Genomic DNA, 17,962 nt, shown 5'->3' on the forward strand with positions numbered 1-17,962 from the left:
ACCCAATATCTTTCTTTGACAAGCTAAATAACCTTCTGGATGGGGGGAAGTGGTAGATGTGGCATGCCTTGATGTTAGTAAGGCTTTTGATACTGTCTTGCACGACCTTCTCATAAATAAACTAGAGAAATACAGCCTACACGAAGCTGCTATCAAGTGGGTACATAACTGGCTGGAAAGCCATTCCAAGGGAGTAGCTATCAGTGGTTCATAGTCAAATTGGAAGGGTATAACAAGAAGTATCCCACAGGGATCAGTTCTGGGGTCCTGTTCTGTTCAGAATCTTCACCCATGGTTTAAATAATGACACAGAGACATGCTTATAAAGTTTGTGGATGCTGCCAAGCTGGGAGGGTTGCAAGTGCTTTTGGAAGATGGGATTAAAAATTCAAAATGATCTGGACAAACTGAAGTAAGTAGAATGAAAATCAATATGGACAAATGCAAAGTACTCCACTTCGTACAATCAATTTCATACATATAAGATAGGAAAGAAATGTGCCTCTGGGCTGTATCAGCAGAGTGTTATAAGCAAGACACAATAAATTCTTCTTTTTTACTCTACTACACTGATTAGGTCACAACTGAAATACTGCATCTTATTCTGGGCATTACATTTCAGAAATGATGTGAACAAATGGGAGAACATCCAGAAAAGAGCAACAAAAAGATTAAAGATCTAGAAACGGATTGAGGGAAGATAGAAAAGATGGGCTTATTTAGTCTGGAAAAGGGAAGGCCGAGAGGGGACATAACAGTTTTCAAGTACATAAGATGCTGTTACATGGAGGGGGATGAAAAATTCTTCTCCTTAATCTCTGAGGACAAGTCGAGAAGCAATGGTCTTAAATTGCAGGTTGGACATTAGGAAAAACTTCCCAACTGTCAGGGTGGTTAAGCACCGGAATGAATTATATATGGAGGTCGTGGAATCTCCATCGTGGGAGAATTTTAAGAGCAAGTTAAAGAAAAAGTTGTTACGGATGGTCTAGAGCAGGGGTTCCCAACCTCTGGGGTACGCGTACCCCGGGGGGTACGAGAAGCTTGTCAAGGGGTACAGGGAATATTTGGTAAAGAACTAGATTATCCTAATTGAAATATTCCAAAAGTAGTAGTGTTAGTGAAAAAAGTTGTGGATTCTAGAGTCTAGAATGTATTTCCTTTCATATTGAATAGGGGGTACGGGAAGGGTTACTGAAAGCCAAGGGGGCACGGGGACCGAAAAAGGTTGGGAACCCCGGTCTAGAGAATGCTTAGAATGAGGGCGGGGGACTGGGCTAGGTGACCTCTTGAGGTCCCTTCCTGGCCCGTGTTTAACAGTTTCTAGGCCATATTTCCCATATTGGCCCACTCATGCATTTCAAGACTAGGGCCCCCCTCGCTCACCGTGCTGGCGGCGGGAGCTGCAGGGAAGCAGAGTGATGCAGCAGCCTCTGCTCTGCCGCCGTCTCCCAGCCCAGTCTCTCCACATCCCCGTGGCAGCAGAAAGTTGGCGCGCCCCACCCCAGCGTGGGCTGGCTTGGGAGATGGCAACGGAGCAGGTAGTTCTGCTTTCCCGTGGTTTCCACCGTCATGGGGGGCGGGGCTGACTTGTGCTGCTGGCTCCAGCCAGCCCTGCCCCCCCCCCCGGGCTTACCATCCCCATATGAGGGATCATCCCGTCCATCGGCCGGTTGGGGTGGTCGCTGGGGGGCCCCCCAAGGCGCAGTGACCAGGGTGGCCAAGCCGAACTGCCCCGCGGATGGGGTGACTGTGCACACGCCTCTGCCAGGCCACTGGCTCAGAGCCAACATCTGGAAAACCGCGCAGAATTCCCCCCCGAGCCCTGAACGAGAGGTGCCCCCGGCCCAGTAGGAGGACTGGAGGCCTGGCGTTGGCCCTAAGGTAAAGTGAGTTTGAGACCCCCACCTTACAGCCTTCCTGTAACGACAGACCTGGCACTGGATCCCACTGCTGCCTCCCACAGTGCTCTGCTCTCCAGCGCCCGCTGGGGACTCCCTGCTTTGTGGGGCTGCTGGCGAGGAGGCCCGACACCGTCCATTGCAGCCGTGACGTTTGTGATGCTCAGACTGGGGAACAGGGCGTGGGCCACCAAACCGATCCCTCGTGGGCCGCCAAGCAGCCCTTTGAGGGCCATGACTTTGAACGGTTCCTGAGCTGGGCGGGATTCAGACTAGCAGTGTGGCGGTGACAAGAGGCTCCGCCTGCGGCTACCAGCCAGCGAGGTTTCCCCGTGCGTTCCTCTTGGCTCCTTCCACCTCACTGTGCCGACTTGTCCACCCCCCGCGGAGCCCTGACTACGTCCTGAGGATCTGCAGAGACGCTGGCCCGTCTGTCCTCCCTTCCCCTTCCCCCCTCCTGCACGTCGCGCTCTGCACGCTCACACCTTGTCATTGGCGTTTTGCTGGCAAATGTGATTATCCTCCCGCAGTGGCGTCCTGGAGAGACGCCGTTACCTTCACACGCCCTCCTCCGGGAACGGTTTGGCTGGGATTTCCCTTCCCGCCGCCGCCACGTTGCTGCTTTTTATTCTGGCGGGTGCTGTTGGGGCTGGTTGAATGGGTCCACGAGCTCAGAGCCAGGCAGAAACCCCCCCGAGTTCTCCTCAGAGAACCCAGGCCAATCTAGAACCGGGCGATTTGAATATGGCGGAGTCCGAACTGAAGCAAACGGGCTCGGATTCGGTTCGAAAGAGCCCGAGGCAAAGTGAATGACTTGAGGGTGGGCTGAATGTTACTGGCTCGTTTCGGGAAGGAAGACGCCTGACTTGAACCGTCTCTGGCGGGTGACAGTGTTCCATGTCCAACGTTTGGCCCAGCTCCTGTTTGGCTTGACGCAAGTTGTCCCTGTTCCGAGGTGCCTGATCCAGCTCCCTGTGCCAGGTACTCGCGTGCCGAGGAGACGCGTCTTCCTGTGAGCGACGCTCAGTTTTCAGTGTTGTTCTCTGCTCTTCTCCCTCCCTGGCCTGGCAGCAGGACTGAGTGCGCTGTGTGTGGGCCGGGCTCTCCTCACAACACTCGTCCCGTTGCTATCGGCCAGTTCCACAGGGCCCTCCTGGTTCAGACCCCTGCTGGCTGTGACAGTGGGCCTCCACGGAGAGGGTGTGAGAGAGGAGAACGTGGTGTGAACCTCCTGCGTCCCTTTGGGTGAGGCAACAGCTGCGGGAGTCACTCCTCTTCCCAGCATTCGTGGGTCCCTTCCTGTAGTGGCCTCCCTCTGTCCCAGTAGGGGCAAGAGCTCCCCAAGACATGCTGGTGGGCAGGGCCAGAGCAGCCTAGCTCCGCCCCCAGGAAGTAGAAGGGCAGGGCTGGAAGTATAAAGGCTGGCGCTAAGAACTCAGTTGAGCCCCAGCTGCTGAAGGAGCCAGACGCCTTTCCTGAGCTCTGGAGGTGGGAGGCTGGCCAGGACCACCAAGACTGCTGACGATCCCCACCCCCGAGCCGGTGGAAACCCTGCCAGCGTCCTCGTTCCCTTAAGACCTGGAGGAACTGGTACTACGCCCTGTATGGGAACTGGGAGGTAGCCGACTGTGATCTGGCCAGAGCTAGGAGACCCCAGTGCTTCTCAGCCCGACCCTAAGCCTGAGCACCCTGAACTGTTTGCTTTTGGGGCCGTACGTGTCGGGGTGTCGGTTCCATAACGCTGCCCTCCGCCCAGTGGTGTGGAAAACCTGCCCTGTGAGGGGGTGCGGAAGGAACCGGATATGCTGAGTATTGAGAAGAAATGGCTGAAGGGGGACGTGGCAAATCTTCACCTATGAAAAAACCCAAGTTGCTGCGAAGATGCCAGTGATCAGTTCTCCCCTACGTCCGCCAAGGGCTGGAGAAGCAGTAACGGGCCTGAACGCGGGTTGCCTTTAGCTGAGTGTGTGCATGCAATGCCCGCAGACATCGTAATTGGTCCTAACATTGTGCCTGCACTTGGCAATATGTTGCCGGTGTTTGTGTCTAAGGCCAACTTCTGGCAGCAACGGTGAATTCCCAGGCAGACTTTGGGATCTCCTTTAATTGGCCCTGAATTTAACATCCATCATTTTAAGCACGGGGCAGTTTAAAAAGGAGGGACTGACCCTTTGTCGTGACGTTACTAATCGCTGGCATTCCGGTAGCCCGGTTGTGCTAGACACAATGCAGGCACGTAATTAAAGACTGTCCCTGCCTAGCAGGCCTTCCAAAATAGACCATGTGGATAAAGGGTGGGAGGGGAAAAGGAAGCACAAAGAGGTGAAATGACTTGCCCAAGGGCACACAGCAGGGTAGTGGCAGAGCCTGGCAGGAGACGCCCAGTCTCCTGTCCGCAAGGACATTGCACTGGGATGTTGCGCTCCGCTGTTGGAAATGCAGAGCACAAAGCTCAGGGCTGTTTTAGTCTCCTTGGCAGGTCTGCTGCAGTGGCTTTTTAATAATTGTTTGCCCTAGAAGGGTAGCTGAGGTTTTGTTAGGGGAGAGCGATTTTTTTTTTTTTTTTTTTTTTTTTTTGGTTAGTTAGCAAAACTTTGCTTCTCTTGTCTAATTACACTGCTGGAAGATTTTCCATGGAAGCCCCATTCTTGGCAGGGTGCCCTCTTTAAAGTCATTAGTCTTCACAGCGGGAAGGACGATCATCAAAGACTCCGTTTCCCAGCAACCCCTGCTGGGCCGTTACGCGCCAGAGGATTGCAGAGCGAGCGTATTAAAGTCTGCTGTTCTCTGCCCTGGCCCTGAGCAGAGATTCCTTTGAACTGGGGCCCAGCGAGAGCTGTCAGAGCCGGTTCCAAACTCTCTTTCTGATTCTTTCATTTGCAAACCAATTTAGCAATTACACTGAACGCGGAGCGGGGAAGGGAGTGTGGCTAAATGCAGAGAGGGTGTTCGATATGGAGAATGGGAAGGGATTTGCTCCGGACCCTCCCAAGGGGGAGCTTGTTCTTTGCTGGGTATGTGACCCTGCTGCAGACTGCGCAGAGATGCGGGTGTTGCAAATGGGGCACGTGGTTGGCCAGCTTTCCCTGTGAGCCACTGTGATTACTTGAGGGGGCAGCTTCCTATCTGCTCATACCACGGAGACAATCTACTGGCAAGGACCCATTCATACAATTTCATCCCTAACCCATTGGTCAAAACTCTTGAGCTCTCTGGGAGGCCCAGCTGCCGCATGCGAGCCATTGAGGAATACCAAGGCACTGGTGGAAGATGTCCTCCACGCCCACACGGCCAGTGCCCTCTCTCGGACTCAGCAAGGTTTTGTACCAGGTTGGCAAAAAGTCTGTGGCCCTCCAACCTTCTCACCCAGTCCCGCAACAGGAAATGGGCCGACCATTTCATGGTTCTACTTACCAGAAGCAAAGAGGCAAATGATCAGTCAGTCGGCATGCGTGTGTGTGGATACAAAACCATTTGTTCTCTTTTGCCTCTGGCCTGGAAGTAGGATTGCAGCCTTCACGCCTCTTATTTCCAACTCGCCTTCTGTCTTTCTGCTAACCTCTTTTTGCCCTAGCATCTTCTGCACATCAGAGGAAAGAAAGACAAAGAAATGTGGGGCTAAAAATCTGGGTGATGGGGGAAACGGAAGGAATAGAAGGGCAGAAAGGAAAAATCTGTTGCTGCAGAGATCCCGAAGCTCTGTGCATGGAGAGGAGAGAATTCTGCTGAGAGCCAGCGGGCAAATTTCATCCTCCCAACTAAGCTGTTGTCTCTGAGGCATTGAACTGAAACGTGCTCAGAATCAGCCTTCTGAACAGGGACCAAAAGTTGTTCCCGAGAGTCGGCTCCATCTGCCTGGAACGCTTAAGACGAGCCTTCTCTCTGCAACTCTGTGAACGGGTGAGGAATCCTCCTAAAAATTTATTAGCAACAACGCTAACGGTGGCTTCCTAGAATTGCCAGGGCTTTTATTTACCAAGCGTTTTGCTGTTTGCTCCGTCTGCTGCTCCCGTGCTGGTGAAGGCCTTGAAAGGGGTGTGCTGGAACCGACACGTCGAAGAGAATTGCTGAGTGGTTTGTTACCTGTTGCAAACCCATCTGGAATCTCATGGCATGCAAACTGCACTTAAGTGTTCTAGGCCTACCTGATGTGTTATACGACAGCTCTGTTAAAAAAAAAACCAACTAGTCTGTGAGCGAGAGGGATTCTTTTTCCTGTTGCACTCGCATGGCTCCACACCATCCCTATGTCCATGGCTGTCGGGAGTCCCCTATGGCTTCAGTGGTTTGTTTGCATTTTGCTTCTTGCATTTCTTGCGGACTTCACCCTTGGATACCTTCCAAGGCAGCATTCATGTCTGGCCTGTCGGAGTCGATTCTTCTACCTCTCACAACCCAGAGCAGCACAGTTGGTTATGCTTTGCATTGCCAACATCATGTGGCATTCTGGCGCTGTAGTACCCTTTGTGCACAATCCCAGTATTTCCCTTTGGCTTTCAATGGAACTTGTACCCTTGAATCTGAGAGGTGGATTTGAAAATCCCGCCCCGCCTCTCTCAGTTCCAAGAATATCTGGGCTTTTTCCATCAACCGTCCATCTAGAATGACTCTCCCAAGCTGCGGTAAGACTGGGGTCATGTTGTGTTTCTTCCTTGAACTTGTCAAGGAAATTGATAGCTGCATGGTATTTAATTCAAACTCTTCTTCCTGCTGTGTTGGGTTTTGGAGACGCGTTTGTGACGGCGCGTTGGGGGTCCCCCGTCTCCTGCACCCCGAAATGGCACAAACAGACTGCACCAGCCTGTGGAATAGAGGAAGTTTATTGCCTCTCCAGGATACAGCACAGCACAGCACAGATGTAATCTGGTCACAGAGCTGGGCTAGGATGCCTCAGGCCCACTTGAGATGGGGGAGACTGGGCCCCTAAACTCCAGCCCCACTCCCTAGGCTGTCTCCTCCATGCTCCCAGACAGCAACTAACCCACACTAACCCAGCCCTGCCCCCCAGCCAGGGCAGCATTCCACCTTCCTTTGTTCCTCTCCATGGGGAGTGTCTGGCCATACCGGTTGAGAGGTCCCTTTGCATAGTGACTCATCCTGTTTTGCTGGGTCGTGGTACCCACGGCAGCCAGTGGGGGTTACCCCAGAGCCAGCAGCATAGAAACCAGCCCGGTACCCCCACTACGTCACGGCGTTCTACTGAAGACCGCTCCCAACATGTAAGTTTGTGCTGACTGAGATCTCTGGGTTTTGTTAACCTGACCTGCAGGAGCTTCCATTTAAAGAGCAATTCCCCTGAAGTGCTTGTCTTGCAAAGCATGCTTTTCACTGCCACTCTGCTGTCTTCAAGCAGCATTGCTCGGGTGACAGCTTTTTGGAGTCAAGGACCTGCTTTTTGTTCTGGATTTGTATGGTACTTAATCCAGAGGTGTTTGTGGTAGAGATTATTTTGTCCTACTGGGTGTGGTTCACTGCCCCCTGCACTTATAGAAAGAGAGAACGAGTTTACAGCCTTAGCTAAGAGCCTTTTAGCTCAAGTGGTGGAGACTCCTGCACTAAGCTCCAAAGGTCCCAGGTTCGGTTCTGTCTGTCGGCGTCCATATTGCCAGTAAGTGCTCGTCTCACAAACAACTACATGTGGCAATTTTGGGTTGAATTTGCTAAGGGTGTTCACATGCTGATGAAATCTCTCTGGAAGAACCAGTTTTCTTGGGTTCATCTGATCTCCTTTTTCGCTGATTCTTTGGCCTACCGTACGAAGCTCATTCAACCCGATCTGTGTTTTCAGATTAAGCTCTGCTCATTTTCGCCTCCAATCAGCCGGTCATCAGCAATTGCTTCCACTCCATACGGATCCTCGCAGATTGTGGCCTTGGGTACATATCTGCCAAGAGGGATGTTAAAAATACTGAATTTTGGACTTTTCTGTACATCCCAAATGGAAAATACTCTTGCATTTTGAAGACTAGATTTGACCTCCCCAGTCATTCTTGGAGAGCAGCGCTCTGCGCTTAGGTCCTATTCAAATCCTTTGGATCGATAAGTCTAACTGGTGTGATTTCTGTTTTATTACGACAACCATTCCATTGACTCAGTCAGTTGGTGCCTGTAGTAACATCTAACTTTTACCATCTCATGAAGGTCAGTTTTGAACATAGCTGCTTAGTAGCAATGGGCTATTACGGGCAACATGTATTTTTGGTGCCAGAGATCCATATCAGTGTGAAGTATTCTATCCTGTTAAAGCAGCCCGCTCGCTTTCACATGATCATCTGTTTCATCACGTAGAGCAGATACTGTAGGCTGTACAATCATTTGATCATCTGCTTTTGCACAGTGTTCCTCAACCCAAGCACACCTCAGCCTTTCCGCCCTTTCAAACAAATCTGGTTTCTGCTGTTTGTTTATTCTTGCCATCTGTCTTTATGCCTTGATGTGCATTTTTAATGAGCTGCATGTCGGCTCTTCCGCTGCGTGTTAACGCTTTCGTTGGGGGAGCGCTGTTTTGACGAGGCCTGCACCTCGCAAGGAAAGTCATCTTCGTGCCGTGGCTCTGGGTGTGTCTGCGTTAACGTGGACCAGTGTCACTTCACTAAATGTGGACGCACTCCACCAGGGCAGAGTGCAGAGGGTTTTGCAAGTGACTCTGGTCTCTGGCAGGTGGAATCTTGCTGTTCTGACGGTTTGTTAGTCCGTGGACTAACCTACTGATGGAAAGGTTTTCCTCTGCTCCGACCCATCAGCCTATTCTTACGCAGGCGCCTTTGAGGCCAGCGCTCCGGGAGCACTTGCATTCTTGTGGGATGGGGACAGGGAATAACTCTCCTCTCCCCTAATGTAGGGGAACCTAGATTCCTTGGTTTTTCTCTCCTAATCTAGGGCTGTGTTTGTCTTTTTAAAGGCAGGCCAGTCCATCACCTCTCCTTGAGCTTGTCCCAGCGAATGAATCTGGAGTTTTGCATTAAGAGACTTATTGCTTTGCCTCGGTCGAGTGGTGAGGCTGTTTCTCTGGCTCTCAGCAAACTCTGTCACTTTCTCCCTCTCCCCACTGGAAAAGCCAAGAGTGCATTGGGGGGCTGTAACTAACGGGGGCACCAGGTCACCCCCAAACCCACAGTGGAGTGAAGACTTTTGCTTGGTTCCACCTGGAATTACCGACGGGTGTCCCATTGGTGGCAAGACGGCTTCCTGGGCTCGGAGACCAGAAATGCCTCTTTCTGCAAGAGACTGGCTGGTCATCACCTTGCGTTGGCATGTGATGCTACCGGTTGGCTCTGTCCTTGGCCGCTGGCATGCGTTGGCTGGTGGGGGCACCCTGGTAAAATGAGCCTGACTTACTGCTTGTGACATCCGCCATCTGTAATTGCGGTTGTTGGGCAGCCCAGGAGAAGAGGGACGCACGAGAAGGAAAAGTGACAGCCTGGTAATTCTGTTTGGCAGCGTCCTCTCCTGTCCTGCCGCTGTCCTCTCTCTGCTCAGGGATGCTGCTTGGATGTTCCCCTCGGGTACTTCGCCCTGGAAAGGAAATGGGAGGATCGGTGCTCGTATACTAGATTGGATTTGAGAGTTCTCACGCCGAGTCACAGAGCTCGCAGTAACTGTCGTGGCCATGCCGGACGGGGGGAGAGAGGGCGAGAAGAAGCAGAATTCCTGGAGCGTAACTTCCCCGGGACCAGGAGAGTTTTATGCCAGCGCGAAGCCAGGCAGGTGGGCCAGGCAGACTCTGGTGCGTGGGCACGACAGACGGGTGCTGCAGATGTCAGCAGCCAAGCCTGGGGAGGTGGCCCTATCGGTGTGTGAGCTGAGTACAGCAGATGAGCACAGCTTGTGCTTTTGGTGCCTGGCCGGGAGGCGTAGCGGAGAACATCTGCACCCGGGCCGGGCGGGGCTGGCAGGAAGAAGACACGGTACTGGCTGAGGAGCAGACGAGGCTGGCGTCTCCGAGTTGCTGAGCCCTGCCCGGCCTCCGAGAGGAGCCACGTTCTTCCTTCCTCAGTGGGAGACGTCCAGTCCCTGAAGAATGCCAGCCTTCCTGTTCTCTGTCTCTTAGCTGCAGTGCCCAGCCTCCCTCGGCAGAGCTGGTGGTGCAGGCTTCATTCATCGCAGGCTGGCACCAGCAGCCAGGACCACAGCTAGACCCAGGTCCAGAGCCGCCGGCGGGGGTGTGAGCGTGAGAGACTGGCTCAGCAATTCCCTAGGGGAAGCAATTCGCTTGCAAAGCTGTTTGCCTTCTGTGTCCTACCAGGGGCACCCTGAGCTGCGGGAGCATTGCCTGTGGGAGATACCGCCCCCCCCGGGTTAAGAATTCCCCGGGGTGACGTGACTGCTGCTCGCAAGGGAGTGCAGACCTGAGCCAAGTGGGGGTGGGGGAGGCAGGGAGTCCCGGCTCTCTCCCAAGGCTGGAGGGAAGCCGCAGACATTCCCCGTGCTCCGGCAGCACACGAGCGAGCCCTAGCCCGAATCAGCCCGTCCTTTCAACTCCCTCGCCCTCAGGCCTGTGCCCTCGCTCCCTGCCCTCCGGTGCTCCATTCCCAGGCTTAACAAGGTGCGTGCGTGGTCCTCCCCGCTCTCCTCACTCCTCCTTTTCCCTCTCCTCTCCTTCCTGCTTCCTTCGCTTGCGCCCCCCGCCCAACACACAGCCTCCCCAGGCAGCGAAGCCCCGGCAAGGCGGCAAACGGCAGAGGGCCCGGGGTGCAGCATCTGGGTGAAGTTACAAGGGCAGCACTTCCCCGGATGACGGGTTTTTTTCCTTCTTTTTAAATCCGCCTCGCTCCACCCCCCGCCGCGCGTCTCGGCTTTGCGAGATTGAAGGACACCCAGATGAAAAGCCTCCCCGACTTTCAGATCCGCCAGGCACCAAGCCCCTCTCTGCCCTCCCTGCCCATCGCTCCTTTCATGTCCACGGGCATCCCAGGGAGAAAGTGTCTGCATTAGCATTTTTAATGAAGAGCTGGCTGGGAAGGAGAGCAGGGGGAGGAAGGGGAGGGGAAGGAGTGAAGCAGAAAGCCAAGCCACGGCGAGTAAAAATGTGGCCCTAGTTGGAAGCAGCATGGGCGAGGCAGAGGCCGTAGAACAGGGGTGGGCAACAGCCTCTCGGTGGGCCCGATCCGGCCCACGCAGCAGTTCCGGGCCCCGCCTGCAGCGCGTTGCCTGGGAACCGGAGACACGGCCTGCCGGGCGGCTGCCATCCACAATAGGAGCAGCTGAAAGGGCTCGCAGCTCCCGGCCCCACACTAGCCCGTTGCCTGGGAGCCAGGGACGCGCGAGACTTTCAGCTGCTTCTGTGTAAAGAACTCGCTTTCCCCCGGCAAGATGGGAGCCCTTTGAATGGAAGCAGCTGAAAGGGCTCCAGCGTCCCCGGCTCCCAGGCCACACGTTAGCCAGGCTGGGAGCAACGAGCCCTTTAAATAGCTCCGGAGTCACAGGCGAGGCGCGAGCCCTTTCAACTCCTGCTATTTAAAGGCCCCGCCCCTTCTGTCTAAGGCCCCGCCCCCTCCATCTAAGGCCCCGCCCCTTCTAGGGCAGCCCGCCACCACTTCAAAAATGTTTGAAGTGGCCCTTGTTGAAAACGGATTGCCCACCCGGCCTTCGGAGGGGCACAAATAGCTGCCCCACCCAGGTGGCTCTGACTATGGGAAATGTTCCGTGTCAGCCAGAATAGGGGGGATAGGTGGCAGCCCCGTGAACCCCCAGGACTGTTCCAAGATGAAGCAAGTGTGAGGGGCCTGCTCTCTAGCATGAAGCAGAAATAGCCCCTCTTTTCCTCTCTGCTTATGGGTGGCGGTGCCCCATGAAGCAGCAAGCTCCTGCTATAATTCACGCCTCAGAACCGGCTTTGTGCTTATGGGAAAGACATTAGTTCCCATAATATAAGGACTAGAGGACACCAAATGAAATGAATGGGGAGCAGGTTTAAAACAAATAAGCGAAAGTTCTTCTTCACACAGCGTGTAGTCAACCTGTGGAACTCCTTGCCAGAGGAGGCTGTGAAGGCTAGAACTGTAACAGAGTTTAAAGAGAAACTAGATAAATTCATGGAGGTTAGGTCCATAAAAGGCTATTAGCCAGGGGACAGAAATGGTGTCCTTGGCCTCTGTTTGTCAGAGGCTGGAGAGAGATGGCAGGAGACAAATCGCTTGATCATTGTCTTCGGTCCACATTCTCTGGGGCACCTGGTGCTGGCCACTGTCGGCAGACAGGACCCTGGGCTAGATGGACCTTTGGTCTGACCCAGTACGGCCGTTCTTATGTTCTTATGACACCTGCTAACAGACTGGCTTTCCCCTGGTCTTTCCTGGCTACAAGAAATGCCTCGTTGTCACTAGCATGATCCTTGAACTCCCCTGTCCATGCCATAACCCCTTCACCCCATCCAAAAACTTGGTCTGGTAGCAGAGAGAAGCCGGGAGCTGGCCAGTGTGCATTGAGAGTGGGCAGTAGGTTCCAGCACTAGGCTTGGCGTCTGGATGGAGACCTGGATTGTGTTTGAGAGGTTCCCACCAACCCCCGATTCTGAGCCGTTGTCTGTCCACCTCGGCACGAACGGCAGTCGAGGCTGGATTAGCAGGGGGCGCTGGCGAGCAGCAACGAGGTGCATTGGCATAGCTTTGAAGCAGCAGCGTGCCCAATCGCTGGCACACTTGGTTGGCTTCCGGGCAGCCCTGCTGGCCCCTCCCTTTCAAGCGCGCCCCCGAATGCCGTGATAGATAGCGAAAGAGGAGGCCGGCTCTCATCCCGAGCGCCGTTAATCCAGTTTGATCAGCCACTGAGCCGTTTCTGATCAGCCCTCGTTTCTTTTGTGAGCGCTAAAGAGCGTGCAACTGAAATCCTTGCCAAGAGCAACAAAAACCAAGCAGGGAGGAGCCGGCCGCGACCGTGAAAGGGAAAGTGAGGGACGTGAAAGGGAAGAGAGGGGGAGCGAAACAAAGCAGCAGCGACGGGAGGCAAAAGGCAGCGACTGAAAGGGTGAGCTGTGCACAGCGAGGTGAAGTCCCCCCAGTGCATATTTCTAAAGCCAAAGAAAAACAAACCCAGCCAAGAGGATTTGAGCAATGGCAGCCTGGCAGCACCCAGAAGAACAGGGCTTTGGATCTGCGGGGTGCCCCGGTGGGGGCAGGCGCCTCTGTCCTCCTTAATGTCTACTTCTCTGCGTGCATCTGACCAAGTGGGTCTTTGCTCACGAAAGCTTCTGCTCCAATACGTCTGTTAGTATAAGGTGCCGCAGGCCGTCTTGCTGTTCTCTGCTCTTCGTGTTCCAAAGTCGGCGTTTCCACACAGCCCCTCGCAAGCCACCGTGCCACGGCTCGATACTCTCCTGTCTCCCGCAGAAGCCTTTTTGGAGAGACACCCTGCTGCCCAGAGCAGGTACTGGCTGACCTGGGCTTACGAGCATTGTCCGACATGACGCATCCCAGCCGCGCTGGACAAGCGCAAGGGCCAGGGGCGGCACCCACGTCAACAACCCCCCGATCCTGCCCCACTGAATCATTGGGAACTTTACCAGAGATGGGTTGGACCACGGGCAGGTCAGCGATGCCCTTTTGATGCCCAGTTGTGCCGTGGGCGTGTCTCGGGGTAGCTCTGTTGAGCTCAGCGATGCCAAAGCCTGGCATGGCTTGGCCCTTGCCCTACAGCGTCCCTCCCTCATGTAAACGCTCACGTCGGCGGGTAGAACGGCCCTGGGCATCCCTCGCAGTCGGGGGGGGGGGGGGTGGCGGAGCTGATGGGCATGTTGCTGAGGGAGACAGGACAAGCTGCGTGGATGGCTAAGAGCAATCCAGCATAAGGATGGTGGTTGGCGTTTCTACAGGAGCTGACTGGAGGTTAATGCCCACAGCCCACTAAAACTCCATGGGAGCTGAGCGCTCCCCTCAGAGAGTCCTTCGAAAGTGCCAGCCCGCCTACGTGGAGTGGGAATCTCGTAGGGATGTATCTATATAAATGATCATTTTGGAAATGTCTGTCTGTCTGTCTGAGTCTGTTTGGTCAAGATCTCCTCTGAAACGGTAGGAGCTGGGACCATTAAATTTGACAGGCAGCTCCCTCTTCTCCTAACTTAAAGCAAGGTCGGGGTTTGGTTGTGCCAGGACAGTGGGATGTGCCGGGAATTCAGTTGCCTCTCCTAAAATGCAAAGGGAGAGGGCTGGTGGGAGGAAGAGTGATACTGTAGAATGCCCACGGGGGGCAGCGAGGAGCCAGAGATGGGGGCCAGGACAGCTATAACCCCATTGGGCCAGCAGGGGGCAGACAGGGTTGGCAAAAGGGTGTGTGTTAGGGCTGTCAAGCGATTAAAAATTAATCGCGATGTTAAACAATAATAAGAATACAACTCCCCCCCCCCCCGCTCCAACCCAATTCCCTCAGAGCCAGGCACCTCCCCTCCCAGCCCCCCGTCTAGCTCAGTGTCCCTGCCCTCCCCCAGAACTAGCCTCCCCCAGCTCCACGCTCTAACTCAGTATCCCTGCCGTCCCCCATAACCAGCCACCCCCAGCCCCTCTGCTGCAACCCCGTGCCCCCCCTAAGAACCAGCCCCCCCCCCAACACCCCTGCTCTAACCCAATGCCGCACCCCTCCCCCAGAACCGGTGACATACCCTCTGCCCTGCTAGGTTAACGCGGTGACTCTGTGGGAGGAGCCCCCCCCCCATCAGATCAGCCCTGGGTCTCACCGGAGCCGCTGCGGCCAGGCGCGTTTCCCTTCAGGCGCTGGGGCGCGTGCACAGAGCGGCCGGGAACGGTCCGGGCGCGCGGCTCTGAACGTTCCATTTGACCAGCATGTGCCACCGCCCCCCCCCCCCCCCGCCCCGATCCTCTTTGCAGAGCAAAATCCCGGATGTGTTTTGCCATTTAAAAAAGCCGGCCAGATGGAGATTTAACAAATGAAAACGAGGACATGTCCGGGAAAAACCAGACGTGCGGTAACCCTAGATTAACACCCGTTAATTCTGCCCTGTCTTTGTGTGTCTGTCTCTCCCCTAGCCGGGGTACATGCACCTCTTTCCCCAGCTGTGCCCGCTGCAGCGGCCATGGAGAGATGCGTCTCACTGGGTCCCAAGTTGCTGCGGTGAGAGAGGGTTGGGTTGGCCTCTCTCTCCAGGGCAGCCTGCGTCCTGAACCCCTCATGCCCAGCCCCACCCCAGAGCAATGATTTCAACGAAGAAAACCAAAACTTATTTGCGTTAAGGACTCGAGCAACACTGGGTACATCTTCTAGTAGGGCATGTTGGACAGTAGTTACTCAAGCAGAGAAGACGTTGAGATTTGTGAAGAGAAAGCTTTATAAGAATTAAAACGCGGGCTGTCGGCATCGCTTGATGTACCAAGTGAAGATCCTTAAATCAAACACTAATAAGTTCTCCCGCAGCATTTTTCTTTCTTTGCCTGTCTGTACATTTTTATTATTATTGTGGACGTGTTTGTGTTGTCTTGTGTGCGTGGAGAGCAACAGGAAAACTGCAATGCAGCCTCTTTACCTGCTTCCTCTGTACCTTCTGAAAAGCAGCGTCTCGTTAACTGATGTGCAGCTTTGATTCCCCCCAAGGCATTATGGGAAGCTCCTAGCTGCTCTCCCACACGTTTCTTATCACAGACAGCAGACAAGCTTCAGGCTCTGACGGCCTCCACCCCCCTCCCCAGACGCATGCACCACACAACTAGAAGAGTCCAATTTGGGGTCGGAGCTGCAGTGGAATTTCTTGCTGCAGTCCCTGTTGTACTGGCCACTGGCTGGGCGGCATGGGGAAGTCGGCAGTGCTGCTAACCAGTCTGATCCTGGTCTGTGCCTAAACAGAGGCGTCTGGGCTGCAAGTCTGTCAATCTGGTACCTTTCACTAGCGCTGAATTCACCGTGGAGCGGGGAGGGAGGGGTAGCCATTCTTCTTATTTCCCCACTTCTGTGCATCTGGAACAATACTGTACCTCTCCTTTTGTTTGCCATCTGATGCGCTCCTGAGAGCCGAGAATAAAGCCCATCCGCAGGAGTATTGAAAGGCTCACAGACAGTAGCGTATTCAAGGTGTGGGTGAGCCACGCAAGAATGTTATGTGCCTACTTCTAAAGCTTCCTTTATTCAAGCCCGTCCAATCTGTGGGATGAATGGCATCCTCCCCGTCTAGCTGACGGGACAAAAATCAGATTGTATCCTGGTAGAGGAATTAGAGGCATAACAATCCTGCAATCAGAATTCTTTTGTTGTGGCTAAAATAGCTTCCCATAAGAACGGGAGGTGCTTGCGGAAAAGAGCTGTAATTACCTGTGGAGAAAATTGCCAGGATTGTTTTCTGCGTGGCAATAATTGAGCACCAGTTGGAAAATATTCTCCGGCCTTCATTGTTCTGGGCTGCATCCGCAGGGTGAGCCGCACCTCTCTCCAGGTCCGAGTTCACCGCCCGGCGTGGCTGGTGTGGGCAAGGCTGGTGGGCATTGTGATGTCTCTCCAAAGCCCGTTGGCGTCAACGCCGGCTTCTGCTGCCGGCGTCTAAAAGGCAGGTATGCTGCCCTGGAGAAATCTACCGCCAGAAGGGCCTACGGATATGCCGGCCAGATGTGTGTTCTGAAGGCAGGATTGCTTTAGTAGGAGAAGACAGGAGGGTGTCCACGGAGGATGCTGCAGCAGGAGTCGAGTTCTTCGTTCAGGTGGTTGATCCTGGAAATCCATCCACCCTCCAAGTGTTTCTGTGGATCTGGGATCCGGGAGTTGGCAAAGGGCCTCCACCGTGTCCTTGGTAGCGGGTGTGGCATTGTGACCCATCAGCGACACACGGAGCGCTCGACCATCGAGACACACACTTTCCCAAGCAAGTTGGAGGTGGAGCCTGTCGTTCTGCCGCGGCCAGAACGCACGGTTTTGATCAAGCCACTTCTCATACCCCAAACGAGAAGTCTCCTACTTTTCCTTGGACGACTATTTCAGTCTAAGCAACCCTGTTTCTTTGTATTTGGCCTAAAACTTCCCCTTTTGCCTCTGCCACCTGAAATAGTTCTGCTCCGTGCTTGTGTTTACACCTGCTCTTAATCTGCATGCAGCTATCTTGCTCTTCCTTACCGGCAGTTAGCCACCGTGCACCTGTCCAAGTCTTTCCCAATCGCTCTTCCTAAACCAGTCCCTCCAGTGCCTTGTTGGTTTTCCTGCTGTTCTCTGAATTGCCTTCAGCTTGTCAATCTTATCCTGCCCAGAAAGAGATGGTTTTCCAGGTGCCGTCCTTCCCCAGCTGGGTGCTATGAAATCCCTTGATACTGATTCCCCGTGATTCCATGGGGCCGTCTGGAGATCTGACAGTGTATCTCCTGCTACGATGGATGGCAACACATCTCCTCCGGGTACCTGTCTGCATGAGCCCCCTGCAGGTGTGTAAGCACCTTATGTGCGGCAGACTGGCTGGGTTTGCCTAGCACCATCCCTCGAGGGCGTGACGGGGGAGGTGACGGGATGTACAAGTTGGGATGCAGAGTTAGGCCTGGTGTTGGCTCTCCCGCTCTGGAGTGCGCCCCCAGCAAGCTGTGGAACGGACAGGGAAGTTTTGGTGCTCCGGGGGTCAGGGCACAGCTGGTGCGGTGGTCGGTGCCCACAGACGTGCGGCGAGGGATGTCCTCCTCAGTCCTCTCTCCAGCACAGACCCTGATGACGGCTGGATCGGGGTCAGGCCGGGGAGGTCATTGGGCCAGCAACAGCCCCGAGGGGCGGCGTAGCCTCTGGCCGACAGGCAGGTGTGTACGGATGTCCTGGAGTGCGGAGCCATCGAACTGAGCTCTGTGGCGTGCCTGCCCGTGGCAGTGTGCGGAGCCACTTCTTCCCCTTGCTAAGCAGAGCCCGTGGCCTGGGTCAGCCCCGGCCTCCCCCGTCTGGCCCGCGAGGCTCTGGGCTCCCCTAGCCTCGTGAAGGGCCACGTTGGCTGTAGAGTCAGTGGCCATTCCTCCGTGGGCTGTCTGACTTCCACGGGGCTCTTCTGGCTTAGCCAGAGTTTGGCAGAGGCAGCAGTGGCGTCCTGGGGCCCTCCAGACCTGGCTTTTTTTGCACGGTGTTGGGAAGAGACTAGAGCGCCGTTGCCCCCTCGCTTTCCTGGA

General features: G+C 54.7%; 1 protein-coding gene across 3 annotated transcripts in view; it reads left to right on the forward strand.

Annotated features, from left to right (window-relative positions):
- Positions 1-17,962, forward strand: part of ASTN1 (astrotactin 1) — a 145,368-nt gene that overhangs the window by 91,713 nt on the left and 35,693 nt on the right. The window lies entirely within an intron of this gene.

This window comes from Pelodiscus sinensis, chromosome 9 (genome assembly GCF_052426305.1).
Source record: "Pelodiscus sinensis isolate ZL-2025 chromosome 9, ASM5242630v1, whole genome shotgun sequence".
NCBI classification, from domain to species: domain Eukaryota; kingdom Metazoa; phylum Chordata; order Testudines; family Trionychidae; genus Pelodiscus; species Pelodiscus sinensis.